Source organism: Protopterus annectens, chromosome 8.part0, assembly GCF_019279795.1.
Source record: "Protopterus annectens isolate FY-2018-M chromosome 8.part0, PAN1.0, whole genome shotgun sequence".
Lineage (NCBI taxonomy): Eukaryota > Metazoa > Chordata > Ceratodontiformes > Protopteridae > Protopterus > Protopterus annectens.
In genome coordinates, this window is record NC_056741.1 from 292794385 (window position 1) to 292815026 (window position 20642).

Consider the following 20642-nt stretch of genomic DNA (forward strand, 5'->3'; position numbering starts at 1 on the left):
ACACTTTCCATGATCTTACACAATGTTCTTTTTGTGAAATTACTGCAAGATCTCAGACAGCCGACAGATGGTTTTGCATGCCAGACTACATTTTCTTGCAGGGGTGCCAGTTGAAAGATAATGAATCTTAAGTGCAATCTCCAGAGCAGTGAAAATGTAGGTGTAATTAAGAAAAATATATACTAAATCTAAAATTATATTGTCTTAGAGTGTTATGTCTTCACCAAGGTACAGTAATCTTTGAGTTAGTGTTTATAATTCAAAAGTGTGTGAGTGGTGTGAGTGGGCACAACATACTTTAAAGGTGCAACAGGGCTTTTCTAGGAACTGCAATTTAAAAGTGTTGGGGCTCATTGGCCTTGGTTCTCACACTTGTAGCAGGGAGCCTTAGTGCTGCACTTAGACAGACACTGTGGAATTAATCCTAGCTCTGCCATCTTCTTATGCTGTCCTTTTCTTTTCAGTCAAAGTCAGGGTGACCATTCCAACTCTTGGCCATAGTATTGATAAACTGACCATCCTCAGACAGCTAGAGTTTCTGGATACTTTTGCAGTTGCTACTTTCTGAAAATCAAAAACAAAGAGTGAGAAGGTCACACAGAAAACCCAATCAGTAAAAACTAAATGAAAACTCCAGCCAAACTAGAACTTCCACTGAGTGACCTCTCAAACCTCTTGTAAGTTCTATCTTGGCTGAAGTTTTCATTTAGTTTTTACTGATTGTTTTTTCTGTATGACCTACTCACTCTGTTTTAGTTTGTTAGTTGGGATATTTAGCAGTCACCCTAATGGTAATGGACATCAGCTGGGTACAACAGCCCTGTATTTCTCATGCTTAGTGAAACACTCTGCTTGTGCTGTGCTGATGAGGTCATAACAAGGCCGAAATATGCATATCCACAGCTAGTGGGGTTTGGCTTCATTGGCCTGAAATTGTCCATTGAAATGAATTAAAAAGAAATGAGTCATCAATATTCAGAATCGCTATATAGCTGACACACTTGATGTTCATAAGGATCATTTGCATATATCCCATGTGCCTCTGAAACAAGAAGTTTGAGAGGTCACTCAGTGGAAGTTCTAGCTTGGCTGGAGTTTTCATTTAGTTTTTACTTTCTGAAAATCAAGAATGGATACTATGTTAGGATCTTCTGTTAAAGCTGCCCTTAGAGTTTCTTTACAAAGTATACCAGCAAAAGATAATGATAAAATTCCCACCCACCATAGAAAGAAATTACACCTGTCAATCACAAAGGCATATATAATAAGGCTGGACTGTTGGATTTTATATGCACTTCCTAATGCTTACAGCTTAGTTAAATATGTGCATGTATTCTGTAAATCAGCTCTTTAAGGAATGACATATTTGAATAACTAAATGGTGATGTGTCATGCAGGAGCTGGCCCCTTTGCTTTCACTTTATAACAATGTTATTTCCTCAAAAGTTAATTAGTATTTGACTTACATCAGCATGCAAGCTAAAATGCCTGAGTAATATTGTAGCAGCTGCTTAATGTTTTTCCTGCACAATGACTCAGAAATCTGAGTAAACCTTAATCAGATTTGCACATGCTAAAAGAAATCCAGATTGAGGGAATTCATTCCAGACCACGGATGCACTTTAGACAGATTCCGTGATGACATGACAGTTCTCATTTTGCTAATTTACATTTGGTTATAATATGATTACTGACTGACATGACCATCTGTTGGTGGATATCCATATGGCACGTCTTATTTTCTGAAGCCCATCTCATTCAGGTGATGGGAAAAATGGACTAAAGGACTTTCAGGCTTTTACTTTACATCTGTTTTTTTTTTTACTCCTATGTCAATAATGTAAGAAGGTATAAATATAATTTTACTGTCTTAGTCTACATCAATAATGTTTTTTTGTTGTTATTATTATTATTATTATTATTTACAATTAGACATCCATTTTGTTCTTTCAAGTATGGTGTCTCCCAAATTGATGAGATAAGCAAAACATTTCAGTGGGGGAAATGAAAGTATTGTTTTTATTCATTAAACTGAGTGCTGTTTTTACTTCTATACATAGATTTATTTTTATGTAAACATTATTTGTAAGTGTACTGAATTTCATGTTGCATTCTATTCTAATTTGTCCTGTATTATGCTAATGGTTTTGTAAATTCATTAAAAGAAAAAAACAGTTTTGTGTAGGAATGAGTAATATGATGGTAGTGTATAGCTGAAGCACCTGTGAGATTTTGGAAAAATACATTAATGCTAGCAAATATACCAGCCTGCACATTATGGGAAAATAAACAATGCCAGCCATATATTCGGCACGTGCAACATAAATGGAGTAACCCTTTCAGCACCAATGATAATGAGTTGAATGGAGTCGAACACTCAGTTGCTAATACAGATAATCCATTACATCCCTTGTTTTCTGTTACGTTTTCAGGTTTGAGGGATATTTTCTGTTTCTGGATTATATTAACAGCCCTAGGCTCTAGTATGTCCATGCTAGTGTCTCTGGTAGGATTGGGTTGTTGAGACAGAGCTGAGATAAGAGTGCAGTATACTGCCTGCTAAAATAATAACAGTTCTATCTTTTATCCAACAGTTCCAGAGATTACAACAACTCATACAGTAACTGCAGGCCTCTTCTGTGGCAGAAATTTTGGTGGCTTGGTAGTCTGTACTGCAATCCATTTGCCAGAAAACTAAATGATAGCTATACAGTATAGCAATGCTGCCTGCAAAAGAATTACAGAAGCCTTATTTATTAATGCATTTAATCCACATAATCAAAAAGGCATAAAAGCATGTAACTAAATAGTGAAAAATGCCAACTAGACATATCTCTCAAATCTTTGCTCAGGAATCGAGGAAAAGAATAACATGATATGGGAACAAAGACAAAGGACCAAAATCAGAATCATTTTTAAATATTACTCTAATTCATTTAAAAAGTTAATAGAACAAAAGGTTTTGCATCAATATACATTTTCTGAACAATAAGCTGTATGAAACTCTACCACAAAGGACTGACTGTAATCCTCACTGATTTACTAGAAGGAGAAAAATGTATCAGAAACTGGATAAAATTACGAAACAAAGTCATTCTGTAAAATCAGGGGCATTTGAAAAGTATACAACTAGACAGTCAACTTCTGCTGGCCCAACATTGTTCAGCACATAGCCAAAGTCAAAGTAATCTATGCATACAGCTCAGTAAAGCAAAGCAGTCAGTTTTAAAACAACTGATGACTAATATATTCTTTTACAAGGCCATGAAATATAGCACCACTGAACTAATATCCCTTTTCTGTCTACTTTTATTTAAAAAAAATGTTATTGAAGATCTGCAGTTAGATCATTTGCTCCCCAAAGGAATAGTACAGTAGAATCATAATTTTTAAAAGACAACCACCAGATTTAACTACATTTGAAAACAAATGGTGGATATGCGATGGTCCATCATGGGAAAGTAGAGTTAATACATGCTTTTTGTCTGAGGTCATGACTTTCACAATTGCTGAATTTAGCAGTGAGGTCAGAAAAGGTCACTGACTGCAAATTTAGACAAATAGGATACCTCATGCGTGCACATAATGACATCATGCATAGTGTTTGCACCCTTTTTATTAAAGCTTATAGTGTCAGTTATAGAGAGGCAGAATATTATGGAATAACTCCCAGGATCTGAAAGCTAAAGATCTATCATATATCAGTTAGTAGAAAGTGATAAGGCATAGTGACTAGAATGAATGTCCAGTGACATGAGGTTAACTGGTATAAAGGAATGCTTGCAATGATGAACAAAGTGTCTCGATTCATTAAGGCACGTTGTACAAAAACACAGAATATATACATCTGCAATGGCACAATAGCTTGGTTTCAACATATAGTGACCTGCTTCCCATATTACATATCTCACACTTTCTTTCATTATTTTCTGTACCAGAGATTCTACAGTGCAATAGACACATGCCTGGCTTGTTGGTAGAAATTGACATGTTCTTGAATTACAGGGTTTGTAATATGATGAACATTGCAGCAGAAGCACATATACACCACAAATCAGATATAACATAAAACAGGTCAATAAGCAGCAAATCGTGCTTTTGTTTTGGTAGGGAGGAAATTATTTTTGTATCACAGTAAGAAAGAGCATGTTGCAGTTCTTGCTATCTAGCAAACTTTTTTTAGCTTATAATAAATGTAAATATATTTTGTCTTGTTTCATTGTTGTAGCAACAGAATACTTTTGTTTGCTCCAAGTGGACATTGAATGACATGCATCACACCCAGGTCAGTGCAGAGCTGCTTTCAGGAACCATGTGCTCCTAAGCATCGATTAGCAAATGCCAACTGCATTCTCTGTCATGTTCATTTTGCTTACTGTGCCTCTGAGATGAAATAGTGAAACAATGCAAAAGGAAAATTCATTCCTTTCAAATGCATAAGGCAGGACTACTCATAGCACTGTATGCTGCCAGAAATCCTGATAACACCTTCCCATCTGTGGAACAAAAGTTGAAATAAAGATAATCTCCACTTGTTTAAGTTATAATTGTTACAATGCAAGAATGTTTATTTACCCTCCATATACATCAGATAACAAAAGGAACGGAACCCAATTATGTGGTCTCATTCCTTCCACTTAGATATAGTGATGGTTTTCAAAAACTAGCCAAGTGTAACTGTGTGTGTGTGTGTGTGTGTGTGTGTGTGTGTGTGTGTGTGTGTGTGTGTGTGTGTGTGTGTGTGTTTGTGTGTGCATGCATGTGCGTGTGTGTGTATTTGTGTGTGCCTGCACGCATGTGTGTGTGTGTGGTGTGTGTGTGTGTGTGTGTGTGCATGCGTGTATGTGCGTGTGTGTGCGTGCATGCGTGCGTTCATGCGTCTGTGCATGTGTGTGCTTGTGTGTGTGTGTGTGTGTGTGTGCATGTGCGTGTGCGTGCGTGTGTGTGTTTGGGTGTGCCTGCATGCGTGTGTGCATGTGTGTGTGTGTGTGTGTGTGTGTGTTTGTGTGAGTGTGGGTGTGCATGCATGCATGTGTGTGCATGTGTGTGTTTGTATGTGTGTGCATGTGTGTATGTTTGTGTGTGTGTGCATGCATGCGTGTGTGTGTGTGTGTGTGTGTGTGTGTGTGTTTGGATAACATAAGCTTGAAATATATTTGCTCACATATTTCCCACACCAGGTGTGTGGATTAAAATTTCAGTACTGATATAGCTGTGCAGCATAAGAGGGGTGCTGCTCTCCTGGCTATACCATCTTTTGGATGAGACAATAATATGAGGTCACATTTGCCTGACCTGGTGGTAGCTCACACTGGATGTAAAAGATCCCATGGCACTTACTGAAAAAGGAATAGGAAAAGTCACTGGTACCCTAGTCATATTTCACCTAGTTAGTATTAATACCACCACAGGCTTCCCACAAAAGAAGATATTAGCCTAGTTAGTCTAACCAGTCAACAAAGAGTAAATAAATAAATGATAACTTAAGTTGGTATTTCCTTCTCTTTTTTCTCATCTAAGTAGTGGGAGATTTACACCTGTTTGGCATTTATTTTATAGCCGTCTAAGTCAATATCCATGAGCTGTGGTTTACTAAGTTTACTGATAACTGTGATCTGGGTGCAAAACAGCTGCAGCAAGAGCTGGAATATGCAGGTACATGGTTAACCAAAAATGGTCTTTTCTAAATGAATAAAAGTGCAGCATAGTGGCATTTGGCGGAAAAGCTGCTCCCACCTCATATGTTATAAATGGTATGCCTCTTCAGACAGATACAGTTATAACAGACCTAGGTGCTTATATGGATAACTCTCTCTCATTCAGTCATTATGTTTCAACCACAATCAGGATATCCTTCCATCATCATCATCATTCACCCACTTTTTCCTATTTTTTTCTACATGAAATCAGGTGTCATTTCAACTGTTGGCATCTCTCTCTATTAAATGGCACTCTCCTACCTCCTTTGACACTCATGCCTCACTGTCTCAGGTCTTCTGTCATACAATCCAGCCACCTCTTTGCTGGGTGTCCTCATTTCCTCTTACCTTCTTCCTTTTTTCCCAACTCTTCTTCATTAAATTGTCTTCTAATTTTATGCACATATGCTCAGACCACCGTAATCTGTTCTCTTTGACCTCTTCTGCAACTGAAGCAACTTTGGCTTCTGCTCTTTTGTTTTTCTTTCTTTGTCTGTCCCACATAATGTATCCTACCACCTGTCTCAGGGCACTTCATCTCCATCACCTCTACCTTCTTCAGCTGTTCTGCCTTTACTGCTCAGGTTTCTGTACCATACAGTAGTACTGGTTGCAACACTATTTTGTACACCTTACTTTGCAGCTTCTTTTGTATTCTTCTGAATTACATTAGACCTGACACTCTGTGACAGTTGGCTATAGCCCCTCTGATTCAAGCTTTGACATCCTCATTTAGGCTTCCATTGTCCTGAACCTCCCATACCAGATATTCAAAGCTGTTAACCTGTTCCACTATTTTCCCTCCTATCTCAATTCTCAGCTTCTTCTGATTTCACTTATTTGCTGCCATTACAACTGCCTTATATGTACTCAGTTTCATCCCATGTACCTTCAGTTTTGCATCCCATTCCCCCTATCCTTTGCCAAAGTACTTGCTCAGAATCTGGTTGTCATGCCACATTATCTGAATACAGCAACTTTGTTGATCTGTCCCTTCTGACCTGTTTGCTAATGTACTCCATCACCAGTATGAACAGCAGTGGGCTCAGAGATGAGCCCTGATGCACACCCACTCCCACTGGAAACTCCTCTGTGAGACCAAACATTTTTCATAATTGAGTTTTTGAGTCCTTGTACATAGCTTTCATGAATTCTGTCAATGTTCCTGGGACTTCAAACCACCGCAGGACTGCACAAATCGGCTTTCTTGGAACCTTTTCATACACTTTCTCCAAGTCTAGGAATGCCCAGTTGGACTCTTTCCTCATTTCTAGTTCCTTAAGTATCTGTCTCACAGTAAACACTGGGTTAGTTGTGCTGCATTCTGATCTGAACCTGAACTGCTTTTCTCCTGTCTTACTTTCTACTTCTATGCATATTCATTTATCAGTCAGCCTATATAGAACTTTCATGCAATGTGACAGGAGTCTGATACCTCTGTAATGCCCACAGTTGTGAATGCCCCTTTTGTTCTTGCACAATGGCACTAGTATGCTTATTCTCTAGTCATCTGGGTACACCCTTCTCTGTACACTGTTATGAGTACCATCAGGAGCCATTTCTCCCCAATCTCAGCCAACATCCTTATCATATCTGCTGTGACCTCTTCTGAGCCTACTGCTTTCCCTGACTTCATTTTCCTTAGGGCTCTTACTTCTTCTATGGTGAGCTCTTCCTCTTCTTTCATCGTAGGCTGTGTCTGGGGAAGTACAGCTTCTGTGGGGTTTTCTTCATTCAGAAGATGCTGGAAGTACTCCTTCCATCTGCCTTTGATGTCCTCTGGACTGGTGAGCAGCTTTTTGCTGGTATCCCTTATGAAGGGTGCCTGACTAGTTTCTTTATCTTTGTGTCCTTGCCTGCAACCTGATATAGTTTCTTTGTGCCATCTACTGAAACTTGTAGACAGCCACTGATGCCTTTTTCTTTGCTATTGCAACTCCTTTCTCAATCCTCTGTGTTAGAGAACCAGTAATCCTTCCTAGCCTAGTCCATCTTTTCTATTTCCCACTTTTTTCTGCACTCCTACTTTCTTTTAATGACTTCCTGTACTTCTGCATTCCACCACCAGCTTTCCTTATGTACCTTATTTCCATTCCTGGCTCAGCCACATATCTATTCTGTAGTCCTGACACATGCTGCTTTGAGGCACTGTCATTCTTCATCACTTTCACCCTCCACTTCCTCTTCATCATGAGATTCTAGAGCCCTGAGTAATTCCTTGAACTGTTTTTCTTTTTCGCCAGTGAACATCTTGGTCTTCAGCCTGGTCTCTGTTGATCTTAGAGCCTTCTTTGACACTGTTTGCAGTTGATTGTGGCAACCAGTGGTTTACGCTGTGGGCTGACTGTTTCACTAGAGATGACTTTGCAATCACTGATTGCTCATAGGTTTATAGGTTCATAGGTAGGTACTTGGCTATCAGCCCTGGGACCTATATAAGCCTAGCCGAAAAGGTTCCCTGGCTTTCGCCACCCAAGAAAATTATTTTCCTGTGCCCCTGTCAAGCAGTGCCACTGAAGTGATCCCCAGGGTGAATTTTCTATTTCCCATCCAGTTGTCAAGATTTTTCTTAAAGAGGGCCAATGAGGAGCTTTCTTGACATGAATGGGTAGTTTGTTCCAGAGTATGGGAAGTCTCTTGGACAGGAATCTATCCCTCCAGCATGTTCTGTTTATTGTGGTGACAAGGTTTAGGTCCCTGGAGCATGTAGTTCGGAGAGATTGGGATTTCTTTAAGTGTAGCATGTCCAACAGCTCTGGGTTTGACATAGCTTTGTATGTTAGGCAGAGATCGCTTCTGAGTAGGTGATATGCGACGGAGTAGAGGTGGAGATTTTTGAGATGGTCGGTGTATGGCATCTGTTTGAGACCAGTAATCCTCTTAGTGAGGTATTTCTGTGTCCTTTCCAATTGTTGTAGGTGTCTTGTGAGATACATGCCAAATGGAGCATTGTACTCTATAATGGGTCTGATGAGGGATGAGTAGAGAGGAACAATGACCTCTTTTTTTCTAGAGGAGGTGTGCCACGTAGAAGGATTTTCTGACTACTGTGGTGATGTGGTTATCAAAGGAGAGACTACTGTCCATCTGTGTCTCGAGGTCTCTTCTCACACTTTCAGTGTTTAGTGAACTACCACCTATGTGGCAGTTCATGGGTACCGAGTTTTTCCCAAAGGGGCTGACAATGCACTTCTTGGAATTGATTGACTTTGACACCTAGCATCTGTCTCTGTGAGGCCCTTTTGTAGAATCCCTACATCGTTAGGTGATTCTATTATGGCTCCCAGTTTGCAGTCATCTGCGAACTTTGTTAGCCAAAGACATTCTGTGTTGGTCTGCACTTCAGAGAAGTAAATGCCAAGCAGGAGAGGACACAGGACCGAACCCTGTAGTACTCCACTCGTCACTGGTCTGAAGTCGGACTTGGAGTCAGCTACTTTTACTGTGTGGATTCTGTCAGTGTGCTAGTTGGCCACCCATCTTGTGACATAGGGATTTATGCCCAGTTTAGTGAGTTTATCTATAATTCCAGAGTGTGGGATGGTATTGAAAGCCTTTGCAATGTCAAGATAGGCTGTGTGCACTACCTTGCCCTCGTCTACGGCTCTAGTGACTGCTTCAAAGACGTCAATCAGGTTTAGTAGACATGATCTACCTTTTACAAACCCAAACTGAGTGGGGTCCAGGGTTTGGAGGTTACCTATGTCTTTGTTTATAAGCTCCAAGATGATACATTCCATGGCCTTGCAGACCAGGCTCATCAGGCTAATTGTACCCCAGTGCCCCTTCTTTACTAGGAGGAAGTCTACCTGAGTTGCATGTTGGCCATTCTTCTGTGTGATTTTGTGACTGTCTTTCTTTCTGAACCATGTGTCAGTTACTATCAAGCAATTTGCCAGACAGAAGCCTATAATGGCGTAGTCTTTATTCCTGTTGCTCCACGCATGTGGACCTAGACAGTCTCCATATTCTGTTCTGTCTATCCCAATATGTGCATTCAGGTCGCCAGTTATCATGATCAAGTCATGTTCTCCTGCTTTATCTAGTATGTCATACAACTGCTGTCTGAATGCATTATTTTTCTCACTATCACAACCCTGCTGTGGGGCATAGGCTGAGATTATGAATACTGCCCTATCATTAGGCTGGGGTCTGACTGCCATGAGTCTATCACTAATTCTGGTGATGTCCCTTACTGCCTTCTGAAGCCTCTCCCTCACCACAATTCACACATCATTTCTAGTCTCTCCTCCCTCATGTGTAGAAGACTCTGGATCCCAAGACCAAGTGGTTTTGTTGCACTGCTCTTCCATCTTATCTCCTGGATAAGTAGGATGTCCAGCTTCCTGCTTACCATCATGTCATCCACTTCCAAGCTGCATCTTGTCAGTGAACCTAATTTAAGCGTAGCAATTCTTAGCTCATGTTTGCAGGTTGATTGTTTTTACATCCAGCTTTTGCTCAACGGCGCTATCCCAGGTAACCCAAGCTGGGCAACTGGAAACCGGCCAGTCAGACTGAGGCAGATTTTTGCATTTCATGACAGTGACTGCAATTTCTTTGTGGTATAGTGGCTTTGAAGTGAGAATAATGAAGAAAAGGGGTGTGGGGGAGCAAGGCCTGCAAAAAATGCATTATGAAAATGTGTGTCCTTGAGATGTTACATTTCCAAGCTGATGTGACTAAGCAGCTGTGATGTTAAAGACTAATGAATGGAGTAGATGTTGCATGTGTGTGTGTGTGTGTGTGTGTGTGTGTGTGTGTGTGTGTGTGTGTGTGTGTGTGTGTGTGTGTGTGTGTGTGTGTGTCTATGTGTGTATACTTATTTTTATAGTGAAATGATCAATCCAGACAATTTTCAGCAATGACATAGCCCTTAAGGAACAAACTACAAGGTAAAGAATAAAATATATAATTAAATACGCCCCAGCTATTAGACAACCCCCCCCTCAAGTTATAGGATACAATATAAGATACCATATTCAAAATGAAAATACAAAGTAGTGTCCAGAGTGACGAGCATAACTTTATGACTGTGACATCATATTATATCACCAAATTATGTGTGACATGCAATGAAATGAACTGTTGTATTTGCAGGAGGACAAGCTGACATGGCTCTACTTTGTAGAATGTTACTCAGAGGCTGTGCCTGCAGTAACTGTTTTGATGTTATCGATGCCATCTCTCATAGGGGTGCCTCTCAAATGTCCAGATTTTTAGCAGAACATTCAGATTTTTTGTCTCATAGTTTGGGCTGTTCCTCATAAAATTTGTGGTTGCCTGGGAAATCAGTAAGGATTGAAGTTACTAAATAATGACATCCATTTGAGTTTCAGACTTTATATTATTGAGAAAAAAATGCCAATAGAAAATCTATTATTCTAACAACTTTCTAGGCTTATAATTACAATATTTAAAGTTGGTCCATGATTTTGGGCCTTTGTCCCACAATTATTTTTAGCTTTGCCAATTTTCTTGTGTTTAGAGGTTGCGAGGTGTGTGTTTGCATTCCATTGTACACCCATGAAGCGGGAACACTGATGCCACACACTGATCATAGATCAAGACGATCATGCTACTTTCTAGGGTGATTTACTCCTTCAGTAGTCTGTTCACTTAACACATTATAGGTGACAATAAATGTATCCATTTTTTTCTGTGAGTTCCCTTCCTTGCTGTGATCTATATGTTTGGGTTCATTATAATATATTGAAAGCTATAAAACATTTACTCCCGCTCATGTCCTCACTTTGGTTTAGTTGTGACACAGGGGAATGTGGTCTGGATTCATGCAGACCCAATAAAGGTAACTTCTGCTAGTCCCAAAAGTATGAAATTGTCTTCCTGAAAACCACAATCAGCGAACCTAAAACAGCTTTTTTTTTTGTAGGGTTCAGACTGTCTGTAACCTCAAAATGCAGGGAACTGACCAAATCCTCCTAACATCTACATACTAAATTCCTGGTCTCACAACAGTGGGGAAAATGCAAAGCTGGTTTTGCTGAATACATACTTTCACTGAAACCATTTCAGATGTTTAGTACCAAAACCCTGTAACATCTATATGTAAAATTGCTGGTCTCAGAACAGTGGGGAAAAGGCAAAGTTGGTTTTGCTATATATAGACTTTCAGTGAAACCATTTCAGAAGTTGAGGACTCACAAAAAAATTACATTCACAAAGTTGGCATGTTAAAACTGAAATTTCTTTTAGATTCAGAATAAAACGCACTCTTTCAGACCCAGAGATGGATTTTGCTTCTTCCACACATAAAAGAACATTAGTCAAGTTTCATTCAGATGATACAGATTTGGCAAATGTTTCCATTGCTCAGGATCCATAGATGTTTAGCCATTATGCAATGCAAATTGTAGCAAGAGTAGTGGCAATATGCATGTTAGGTGCAATTCAAAGAGAGAGCACAGTTGTACAAGGGGCAAATCAGCATGACATGCAGCTCATGTTAAGGAGTAACTAATGAAACTGGAATGAGGTACTAAATGCAAATTAACTTTGCAGCACCCACAACAACAGGTTGATTCAGAAGTATATAAAAAAGGCTTGTTGCACCTTGGTACATACCTGATTTTTACACTGAAAAAGAATCATTTATCAATGGGCCCAGATAATATCCGAGGATGTCTTCTAAACAGCAGGAAACATTACCTGTTATGACCTCTGGAATTGCTACTTAGCCATAATCTACAAGCAGGCTTCATGCCTCACAAATGGAGAAAGGTACAAGTCATCCCTCCTCACAAAGGTGGGCCATCTACAGTTCCTGAAAACTATAGACCCATAAGTCTCATTAGTTTCATATGCAAAGCCATGGAAATGATCAATAATGGCACAGGAACCACCAAACACTGGACCCAACCCAATCTGGTTTCATCAAGGGCAGGTCATGCCTACTCATTCTGGTGGGCTTCTTTGAGAAGGTAATCAAAGCAATGGATGAAGGCAAAATGGTTCACACTGCCTACCCTGACCTGGCCAAGGCATTTCACATTATACCCGACTCAAGCATTGTCAATAAACTCAACAGGTTAGGTATAAACCTTTATGTCACTCAGTGGATAGCCAGCTGGCTCAGAGACAGGACCTACAAAGTTAGAATTGCGGAGTCCACCTCTGCAAAGAGGCCACTCACAAGTGGAATCCCTCAGGGATCAGTCCTGAAACTACTCTTTTTTGGCATTTACTTCTTTGAGGTCAAGGCCAATGCCAAGGACCTCTGGCTGACCAAAGTTGCAGATGACTGCAAATTAGGAGCAGTCATATAGAATCCCTCACTAACAGTAATGTTCTTCAGGAAGGGCTGACACAGACAAAGAAATTGTGTCAGAACCATGGACTAAAACTAAATGCCAAAAATGCATAATAGCATTATTTGGGAAGTCATCCACCCCTGGTAACTATTATATTGACAACACACCCTTAAGACATGACCCAGTAGTCATGGACTTTGGGATACTCATAGACAGTAATCTAGCCTTTGACCATCATGAGTCTACAATAGTGAGGAAATCATTCTTTGTTTTGCAAATTATAAACAAAGGTATGGCACCTAGGTCCAATGAGGTCATTTTCCACTGTATTGAGAATTCATCAGACCTATCATTGAATACACTGCCCTACTTTGCCTAATCAGGCACATCCAACAATTGGGATGCCCGCAGAGGTTTTTCACAAAAAGAATGCAGGGTATAAGTAACATGTCCTTAACCCCTATCCCTGTATTTTGTCTCCTACAGGCTGTTGAGGGTAGAACTATGCATGGCATGACAGGCATTGTCAGAACACATCCTGATGGACCTCCTGCATATCTGCTAAACAAACAGCTCCTGAATGATCTATTATAAAGACTTAAGCCATGCCTGTGATATAAATACATCCTGCTGGACAGACAGGTGTGTATAACAGAGACTACCCCTTCTCTGGAACAAGCTCCCCATCCATGTGAAGCAGAGTTGCTCCCTAACCCAATTCAGTGTAATTTGGACAATTGGTGGGGAGGAGGAAATTCATCCCTAGTTTGGCAACTATGTCAATCAAAAGGTGCTTCAACAAAGTATTAGTTTAAGGGTGTGCACACACAACAAAGTATTAGTTTAAGAGTGTGCACACTTATGCAACCAGTGTATTTTACGTTTTTAATTTTTTATAGCTTTTCCCGTAATAGATTTGTTTTTCAATTAAATTGTACAGGTTATAGGTCACATTAAAGGTGGGGAAAAGTTTTGAAATGATTTATTGTGGTCTCATTTTTTTATATCACAAAAACCTGGCATTTTAACAGGGGTGTGTACACTTTTTATATCCACTGTACTTGCATTTCTCTTAAAAACAGATACCAGGTACCCCGCTATAAATAGATTTATATTCCTAGCTAACTGCCATACCTTTTCAATTAATAAACATTCTTCATAGAACTTCTTAAAATTTTTTGGAGTTCCATTCAGCTGTCTTGTATCAGTGGACTGTAATTTGGGATAGACATGTGGAAGCATTTTAATAATTGCTTTAGTCTAGTCAAGCTTATGACAGAAGAAGGGAAATAATGTGTTAACTCATTAACACCTATGTGAAGTGGAATGTCACATTCCTGGGAGCCTATACACATCTTTACATTCCAAACCACTTTTTTCAGAAATTAACTTAGAAAGCATAATATAAAAAAATGTGAATATTTTAAGAACAAAAAAAACTGTTACAATGGTACAAACATAAAAGTTATCACTAAAAAAGTCATCATTGTATTGAAAATTGTCAGTATTGTCGTGGTCATTACATCAGTACTATAATACATTATGGATACAAACTAGAGAATGATATTTTTCTCTAATGTTTCACAAACAAATTGTCATAGCTTGGAAATTGTACAACATACATGTATTTTGTTAACTTACTTTGATTAACCTGTCATAAGCTTCCACATAACTTGTTGACTGGGAAAAGTCTGACTGGATAAAATCCCATTTTCAGCAAAGGCCCTGGGGAAAAAGCTCCACATTTAAGTTACATGATGCACATTTATAATTGCAGGGTAAAAACATCTGCACATTGATTTGTCAATATTTCTTTCATGAACATCAGCATTTTATCACAAAAAACAACAGTAAATTTAAAATAAATTGGCTAATTATTGAATAGAAAAATAAAATACAATAACAGTTAATGCATTTATAGCATGATGGCTGCAGGGAAAGATCAAACTGGGGTGTTTTTGAGATTAGTAATAATTTACAGACAGGCAAGTAGTAATGTAGCTTAAAAATTGATGATAAGAGAGAGATGAAAAGAGAAATTATAGAAATGAGCAGGAAGATAAATGGACAGAGGAGAAATTGTAGTTAGTGCTGGGGTGTGAGACAGAGGAAGAGTAAGAGTTTTGGAAATTAGTGTAGTATGAGAAGGAGCGATAAGGTACAAAAGATTGGGAAGCAAAGTGGCTGTAAGAATTGGAAAAAAGTAATTTGTATAAAGCTAGCCAGGTAAGCAGGGCAAACAATGCCATCTTTGGCATAGGTGCAGTTTAAACAAAGTTTTGCAACTATTTAAGTTTTTTATTTGTTTTAACTGTGTGGGAATATCATTCCAGAATTCTGACACATAACGGGAGTAGAGAGATTTTCTAGCAGTGTTGACTCTCTTACTGAGACATAGTAAGAGTTTATTGCTAGAGCAAAAGTGTCTATGGGTAAATAGTACAGTACAGTATTTTGTAATGCTGCATGTTTGGAGAGTACAGTGGGTTGTGGGCAGTGATTAGTTTTGAGTATGTCAACTGGTGTGGGAGTTCAAGCCAGTTTAATTGGTTTAGTGCAAGGCAGTGGTGTGTTTTATAAGATTGTTTGATTGCAAATGTAGCTATTTTTAGTAGCAGGAGGCCAGTTTAGTTTTATACATAGTGTTGATATATGTCAGAATAGGAGGAGCATATAATAGAGAAGGAAGGAGGTATGTTGCTGCTAAGGTAATCCTTGATTGATCTGTCAGGTTGTGTTTGGCCCTATAGAGGGAACCGAGCTTTGGTGAGTTTTCTTGACTGACTGAAGTATGTGGTGATCAAATTTGAGGTTGTCATCTATTATGACTCTAAGTAGTTTAGTCTGGAGTTTGGTTTCTATTTTTGTGTTATTACTTGAGGTAGTATGAAATGTGTGTTTCAGGTTAAGGTGTTATTTTGGAGTAAATAGCATAAGTTTTTTTTTTTTTTTTTTTTTTTGGCATTAAGCAGTAAGTTGAGTGATTTCCTTTAAAATTATTGTGGATGGGGAAGAGCAGGTAAGGGTTGTAACGACCATAATAACCACCAAATTTGCTGTCTACACAGAGCTCTGCTGATTGGTTAAATGCCATTGCCCAAGTCATGGAATAATTTTTAAATTAATTTTTACTACTTAAGCACTGTAATCTTGGAGACATGTATCTGATGGTGTCTGTTTGTGTGTGTGTGTGTGTGTGTGTGTGTGTGTGTGTGTGTGTGTGTGTGTGTGTGAAGTCAAATTAAATAACATCCACTGAGAACACAATACCCTAAAATGTTACTGTTAACTTGAATATGTTGCACTCTTTCCTATTCAATGTATGACTGTACTTTTTCAGCTATTTGAATGCTGCTGCTAAAATATGATTGTTTTAGGTTCGCCATAAAATATAATGTCATCATATCTGTTGTTACTTTTATCCATAAGGTTTCAGATGCTAGAAACAAAATTGCTGGGAGAAATATTAACAACTTCAGATATGTTGATGATGCTACCCTGGTGGCTGAAGGTGAGGAGATATTGAAGTGCACGCTGATGAAAGTGAATGTAGAAATCTCAAAGGTTGTTCTGCTACTCAGCCCCCAAAAAAACAAGATCATGTCATCTAACCATATACATTCTTTGCAAATAGATGGGAAAGAAGTGGAGGGAATGCTACATAAATAGTGATGGCAGCCATGAAATTAAAAGATACATGCTTCTTTTGATGACAGCAAATGGCAAATCTTGATAAGGCACTAAAGAGAAAAGGAATTACAATTTCATCAAAGGCATGGATACTCAAAGCTATGTTTTTTTCTAATAATATCATAGGGCTGTGCCAGTTGAATTACAGATGAGGTTGCAAACTAGAAAACTAATGTTGCAGATAGTGGTGTTAGAGACAACGTTTGACAATTCCATGAATACAAGAATATCAAATTAATCCGTAATTAAGAAAGTAAACTTAGTCTGGTCAGTGGAAGATCTGACAATACAACTAAAGGTCAAATACTTTACCTCATAATGTAAAGATAGAATTCACTAGAGAAGGCACTGATGCTAGAAAAGGTCACAGGCAAAAGAAAACAGACCAGCAGAGTTGAAGATGGATAGACAGCATTATTGAAGTAATGAATATGAATTTGCAAGATTAAAGAAGCAGTTGTTGACAGACAGGCCAGGTTGAAGTCGCTGAGGTCAAGAAGAGCCAGAATTAACTAAATGACTAAACAACAATGTAATAAAATCACTGATGTCTTTCTTCGTTTTAACATCTTGAATACCTTGCAGCGTATATTGCATAAACTATGAAGCACTTCTGCGACTGAACAGACTCCGGAATGTAAACTTTTGAATGAGTAATTCATGATGTAGTAAATTTCAAGGTATAATTAAAGTCTGTGATACCTCAAACATAAGTGAACTTTGGATATTATGGTGGTACTATTCAAATTATGGATCGTTTCAAATTGTGAATTATATCACCTATTTTAGATATAATGTGATGTTCCTTGGCAATGACAGAATTAGCTTGATACATGCCCATGTGCATATTTACATTGTCATTTCTTCATAGTGCTTAGATTTGCAAGGAATGGCAGTAGGTAAAACCCAAGACAGAGGTCCAGCAACTTTTTCCATTGCCATTAGCTTCTAACTGTTTAAATTCGGCTTCTACTTTAAATTAGTATATAGAATACCTTCCATTTGCGTGGTATACTATTTGTTTAATAGGTTCAGTATACAACTCTAATTGGTATTTTTTAAATTAATCAACAGCTTCAAAAATTTCAGGATACTCCTATGACAAATGACAGAAATATTTTGTGATGACTAGAAATTTAATTTAGAAATTTTATAAGTCTTAACTGATTATTGTGAGATAATTCAGAAATGATTTGCCATTACTTATTCCAGCATAAAATATTACCGTAGTTAGATGAATGGGCAGAAAGTTGACTAGAGAAAAAAATTTGTCAGATAAAAAGAACAGTAGAAGTGTGAGTGAACCTTTAAGAAAAAAAAAACTTTTTATTTGATTTTAAAACAAAACAATAATTGTTTACAAAATAATTAACAATCTCGTGAAATGATGTGCATACTATTTACAAAGTCCATAATAAAATTCAAAACATTTCTGATGTAATTAATACATTTCTAGTAAGATTTGTAATTTTTCCGAAGCTAATAATTTGTGTCACATTTTTAGTTCTCATTCTTACAGTAAGTATTTCATTATTACACACTGATTTTGCTAAACAGATAAATTCATTATTGAATGAGATAGTAGTCTTCTTTTCCCAGTTTTTTTGTAATGGTTTTTCTAGCTATTGCTAAAATACTCCAAAGAAGAGGTATTTGTGATACTGGAATCATTTCAGTTATAGGTGCACTAAATAATATTAGAGAATTTGAGATGTTACACTTATCTGACCACAATTCTGTACAAAAGTTTCTGAAGTCAGTCCAAAATGGAAGAACTATTTTACAACCAGTTATCATATTTTGCCAATCAGCATTAAGGTCTATTTCACATCTTCAACATTTTGTGTTATCTAATTTATGTATATAGCTGCTATCTTTTGAGGTGTGAGAAAATTTCTATGCATAAATTTCCACTAAATATATTCCATTATGGGAAAGATGTTTTGATTGCTAATTTCAATATTCATTTTTTTTATTATCTGAAAATGTTTCTTTGTTAATTTTAGTTAAATATGACCAGAATGAGCTATCAGATAAAGCAAATTCTGCTCTTAGGATTTTGTAAATTATTGATAATGAAGAAATATTATTAGATGATTTATATTAGATAGAAGGTTTAGAATTTTGGGAATATGAGTGTTTTGTGTATCAAATGTTACTTTGATTTTATCTTGTATAAATTCTTTACATGTATGCAAGTCTAGCGAACTATTATTTTCTATGCTATATTTTGCAATTAAATAATCTGCAGAATGTATTTTGTTTCCTGACAAGAACTGATGCCAATGTACAGTATAAGCCCATTCTCCTTCAATTCTATCATTTTTTGGTATTAAAAGATATTAGACATCCACTCGTGTAAGCTATTGGGAATAATATTATTGCTAGATCTTTACATAAATAATTTGAATTAGTGAGTTTTTTAAATAATATAAGAATCTGATTCATAAAAGGAAAGAGGATATATTGGTGTTTTTCATTCAATAAATAACCTTTTATAATCCATAAAAATACATTTCTATCAATATTTATAAATGTCTTGATTAAATTTTTATTATTTTGCGTTATCAATGTTTCATGAATTGATTTCCAGCAGGAGGTAAAAGAAGAATCTAGCCACATGTAAACTGTTTTTATAATCATAGATGCAGTATATAGTTCAATGTTGGGAAAAGCAATACCTCCCTCTTCCCAACCTAAAGTATGCTAGTGTTGGGAGATTCTAGGTTTTTTGGGGTGCCACAAGACACTTATTAAAATGGAGTTTAACTTTTCTTTATAATTTGTTTTGATGGGAGAGCATTAATGATTGGCTGATCTATAAAATCTTTGGTAATACTATCATTTAAATTAGGGTTAGCCTGTCCTCAAAAGTACAGAATAATTTGTTCCGTGCTTCTGTTAATTTTGTTATAGTATTGATTACTTGCTGATAATTAGTTGTTATTGATAATTTATAGGTTGATTCAATGATTATTCCTAAATATTTTATTTGAGAATTTCCCCAGTTGAAGTTTTTAAATGTAGTCAACCTATCAGTTATCTGTTTGTTTATTAGCAATGTCTTTGTTTTATTTTGATTGAATATTAGCCCTGATAGTTTTTCAAAGAAGTCTATAGATTGCATTAAATATTCTAAAGATGCTTCAACATTTCCACTAGTGATTAAAATATCATCAGCAAACAACTGGATTTTTAGGGGAAAGATTTTCATTTAATTTATAACCTTTTATAGTTATAGTATGCCTTATGAAGTTAGCAACGGTTTCTATTCCAAGTGCAAATAATAAAGGGGATAGTGGACATCCTTGTTTTGCTCCTTTTAAAATTTTAAAGGGACTAGATATGAAAGTGCCTACCTTTACATAAGACCTATGAACCTATAACTAAAAACTAAAAAAAAAAAGGCACAGTCAACTCAAATCAAGGGGTGTAGCCATATACAGAATCAGGCTAGGCTTATAATTGCCCCAGGGCAGATAGCCTAGTATGAACCTATGAACCTATGAACCTATATTGAGTTAGCATAGATCGTATTAATTAGTTTTATGAATTGATTAGAAAAGTTACATTCTATTAATCCTCTAAACGGATAGGACCAGTTTATTGAATCAAATGCTTTGTTTATGTCTAGGCTTATTATCGATAATTTATTCTTGTTTTTATTTGCAATGTCAATCAAAGAAAATAACCTAAATAAATTGGCATGTCCTTTCCTATTAATTATAAAGCCAGTTTGATCTTCCTTTATTAAGCAAGCAAGTATTGAGTTTAATCTCTTAGCTAAGATTGACATGAATACCTTATAATCTACATTTAAAAGAGATACAGGATGATAAGATGAACAAGAAACTGGATCATAATTTGGTTTTAATATGGGAGAATAAGGGAATATTTCAAATAGAGAGGTAGATTAGATGTATTCGTAACTGCTTCAAATGTGTTTAGCAAGATTTTTAGAGTATTGTCAGGCATTAGTTTG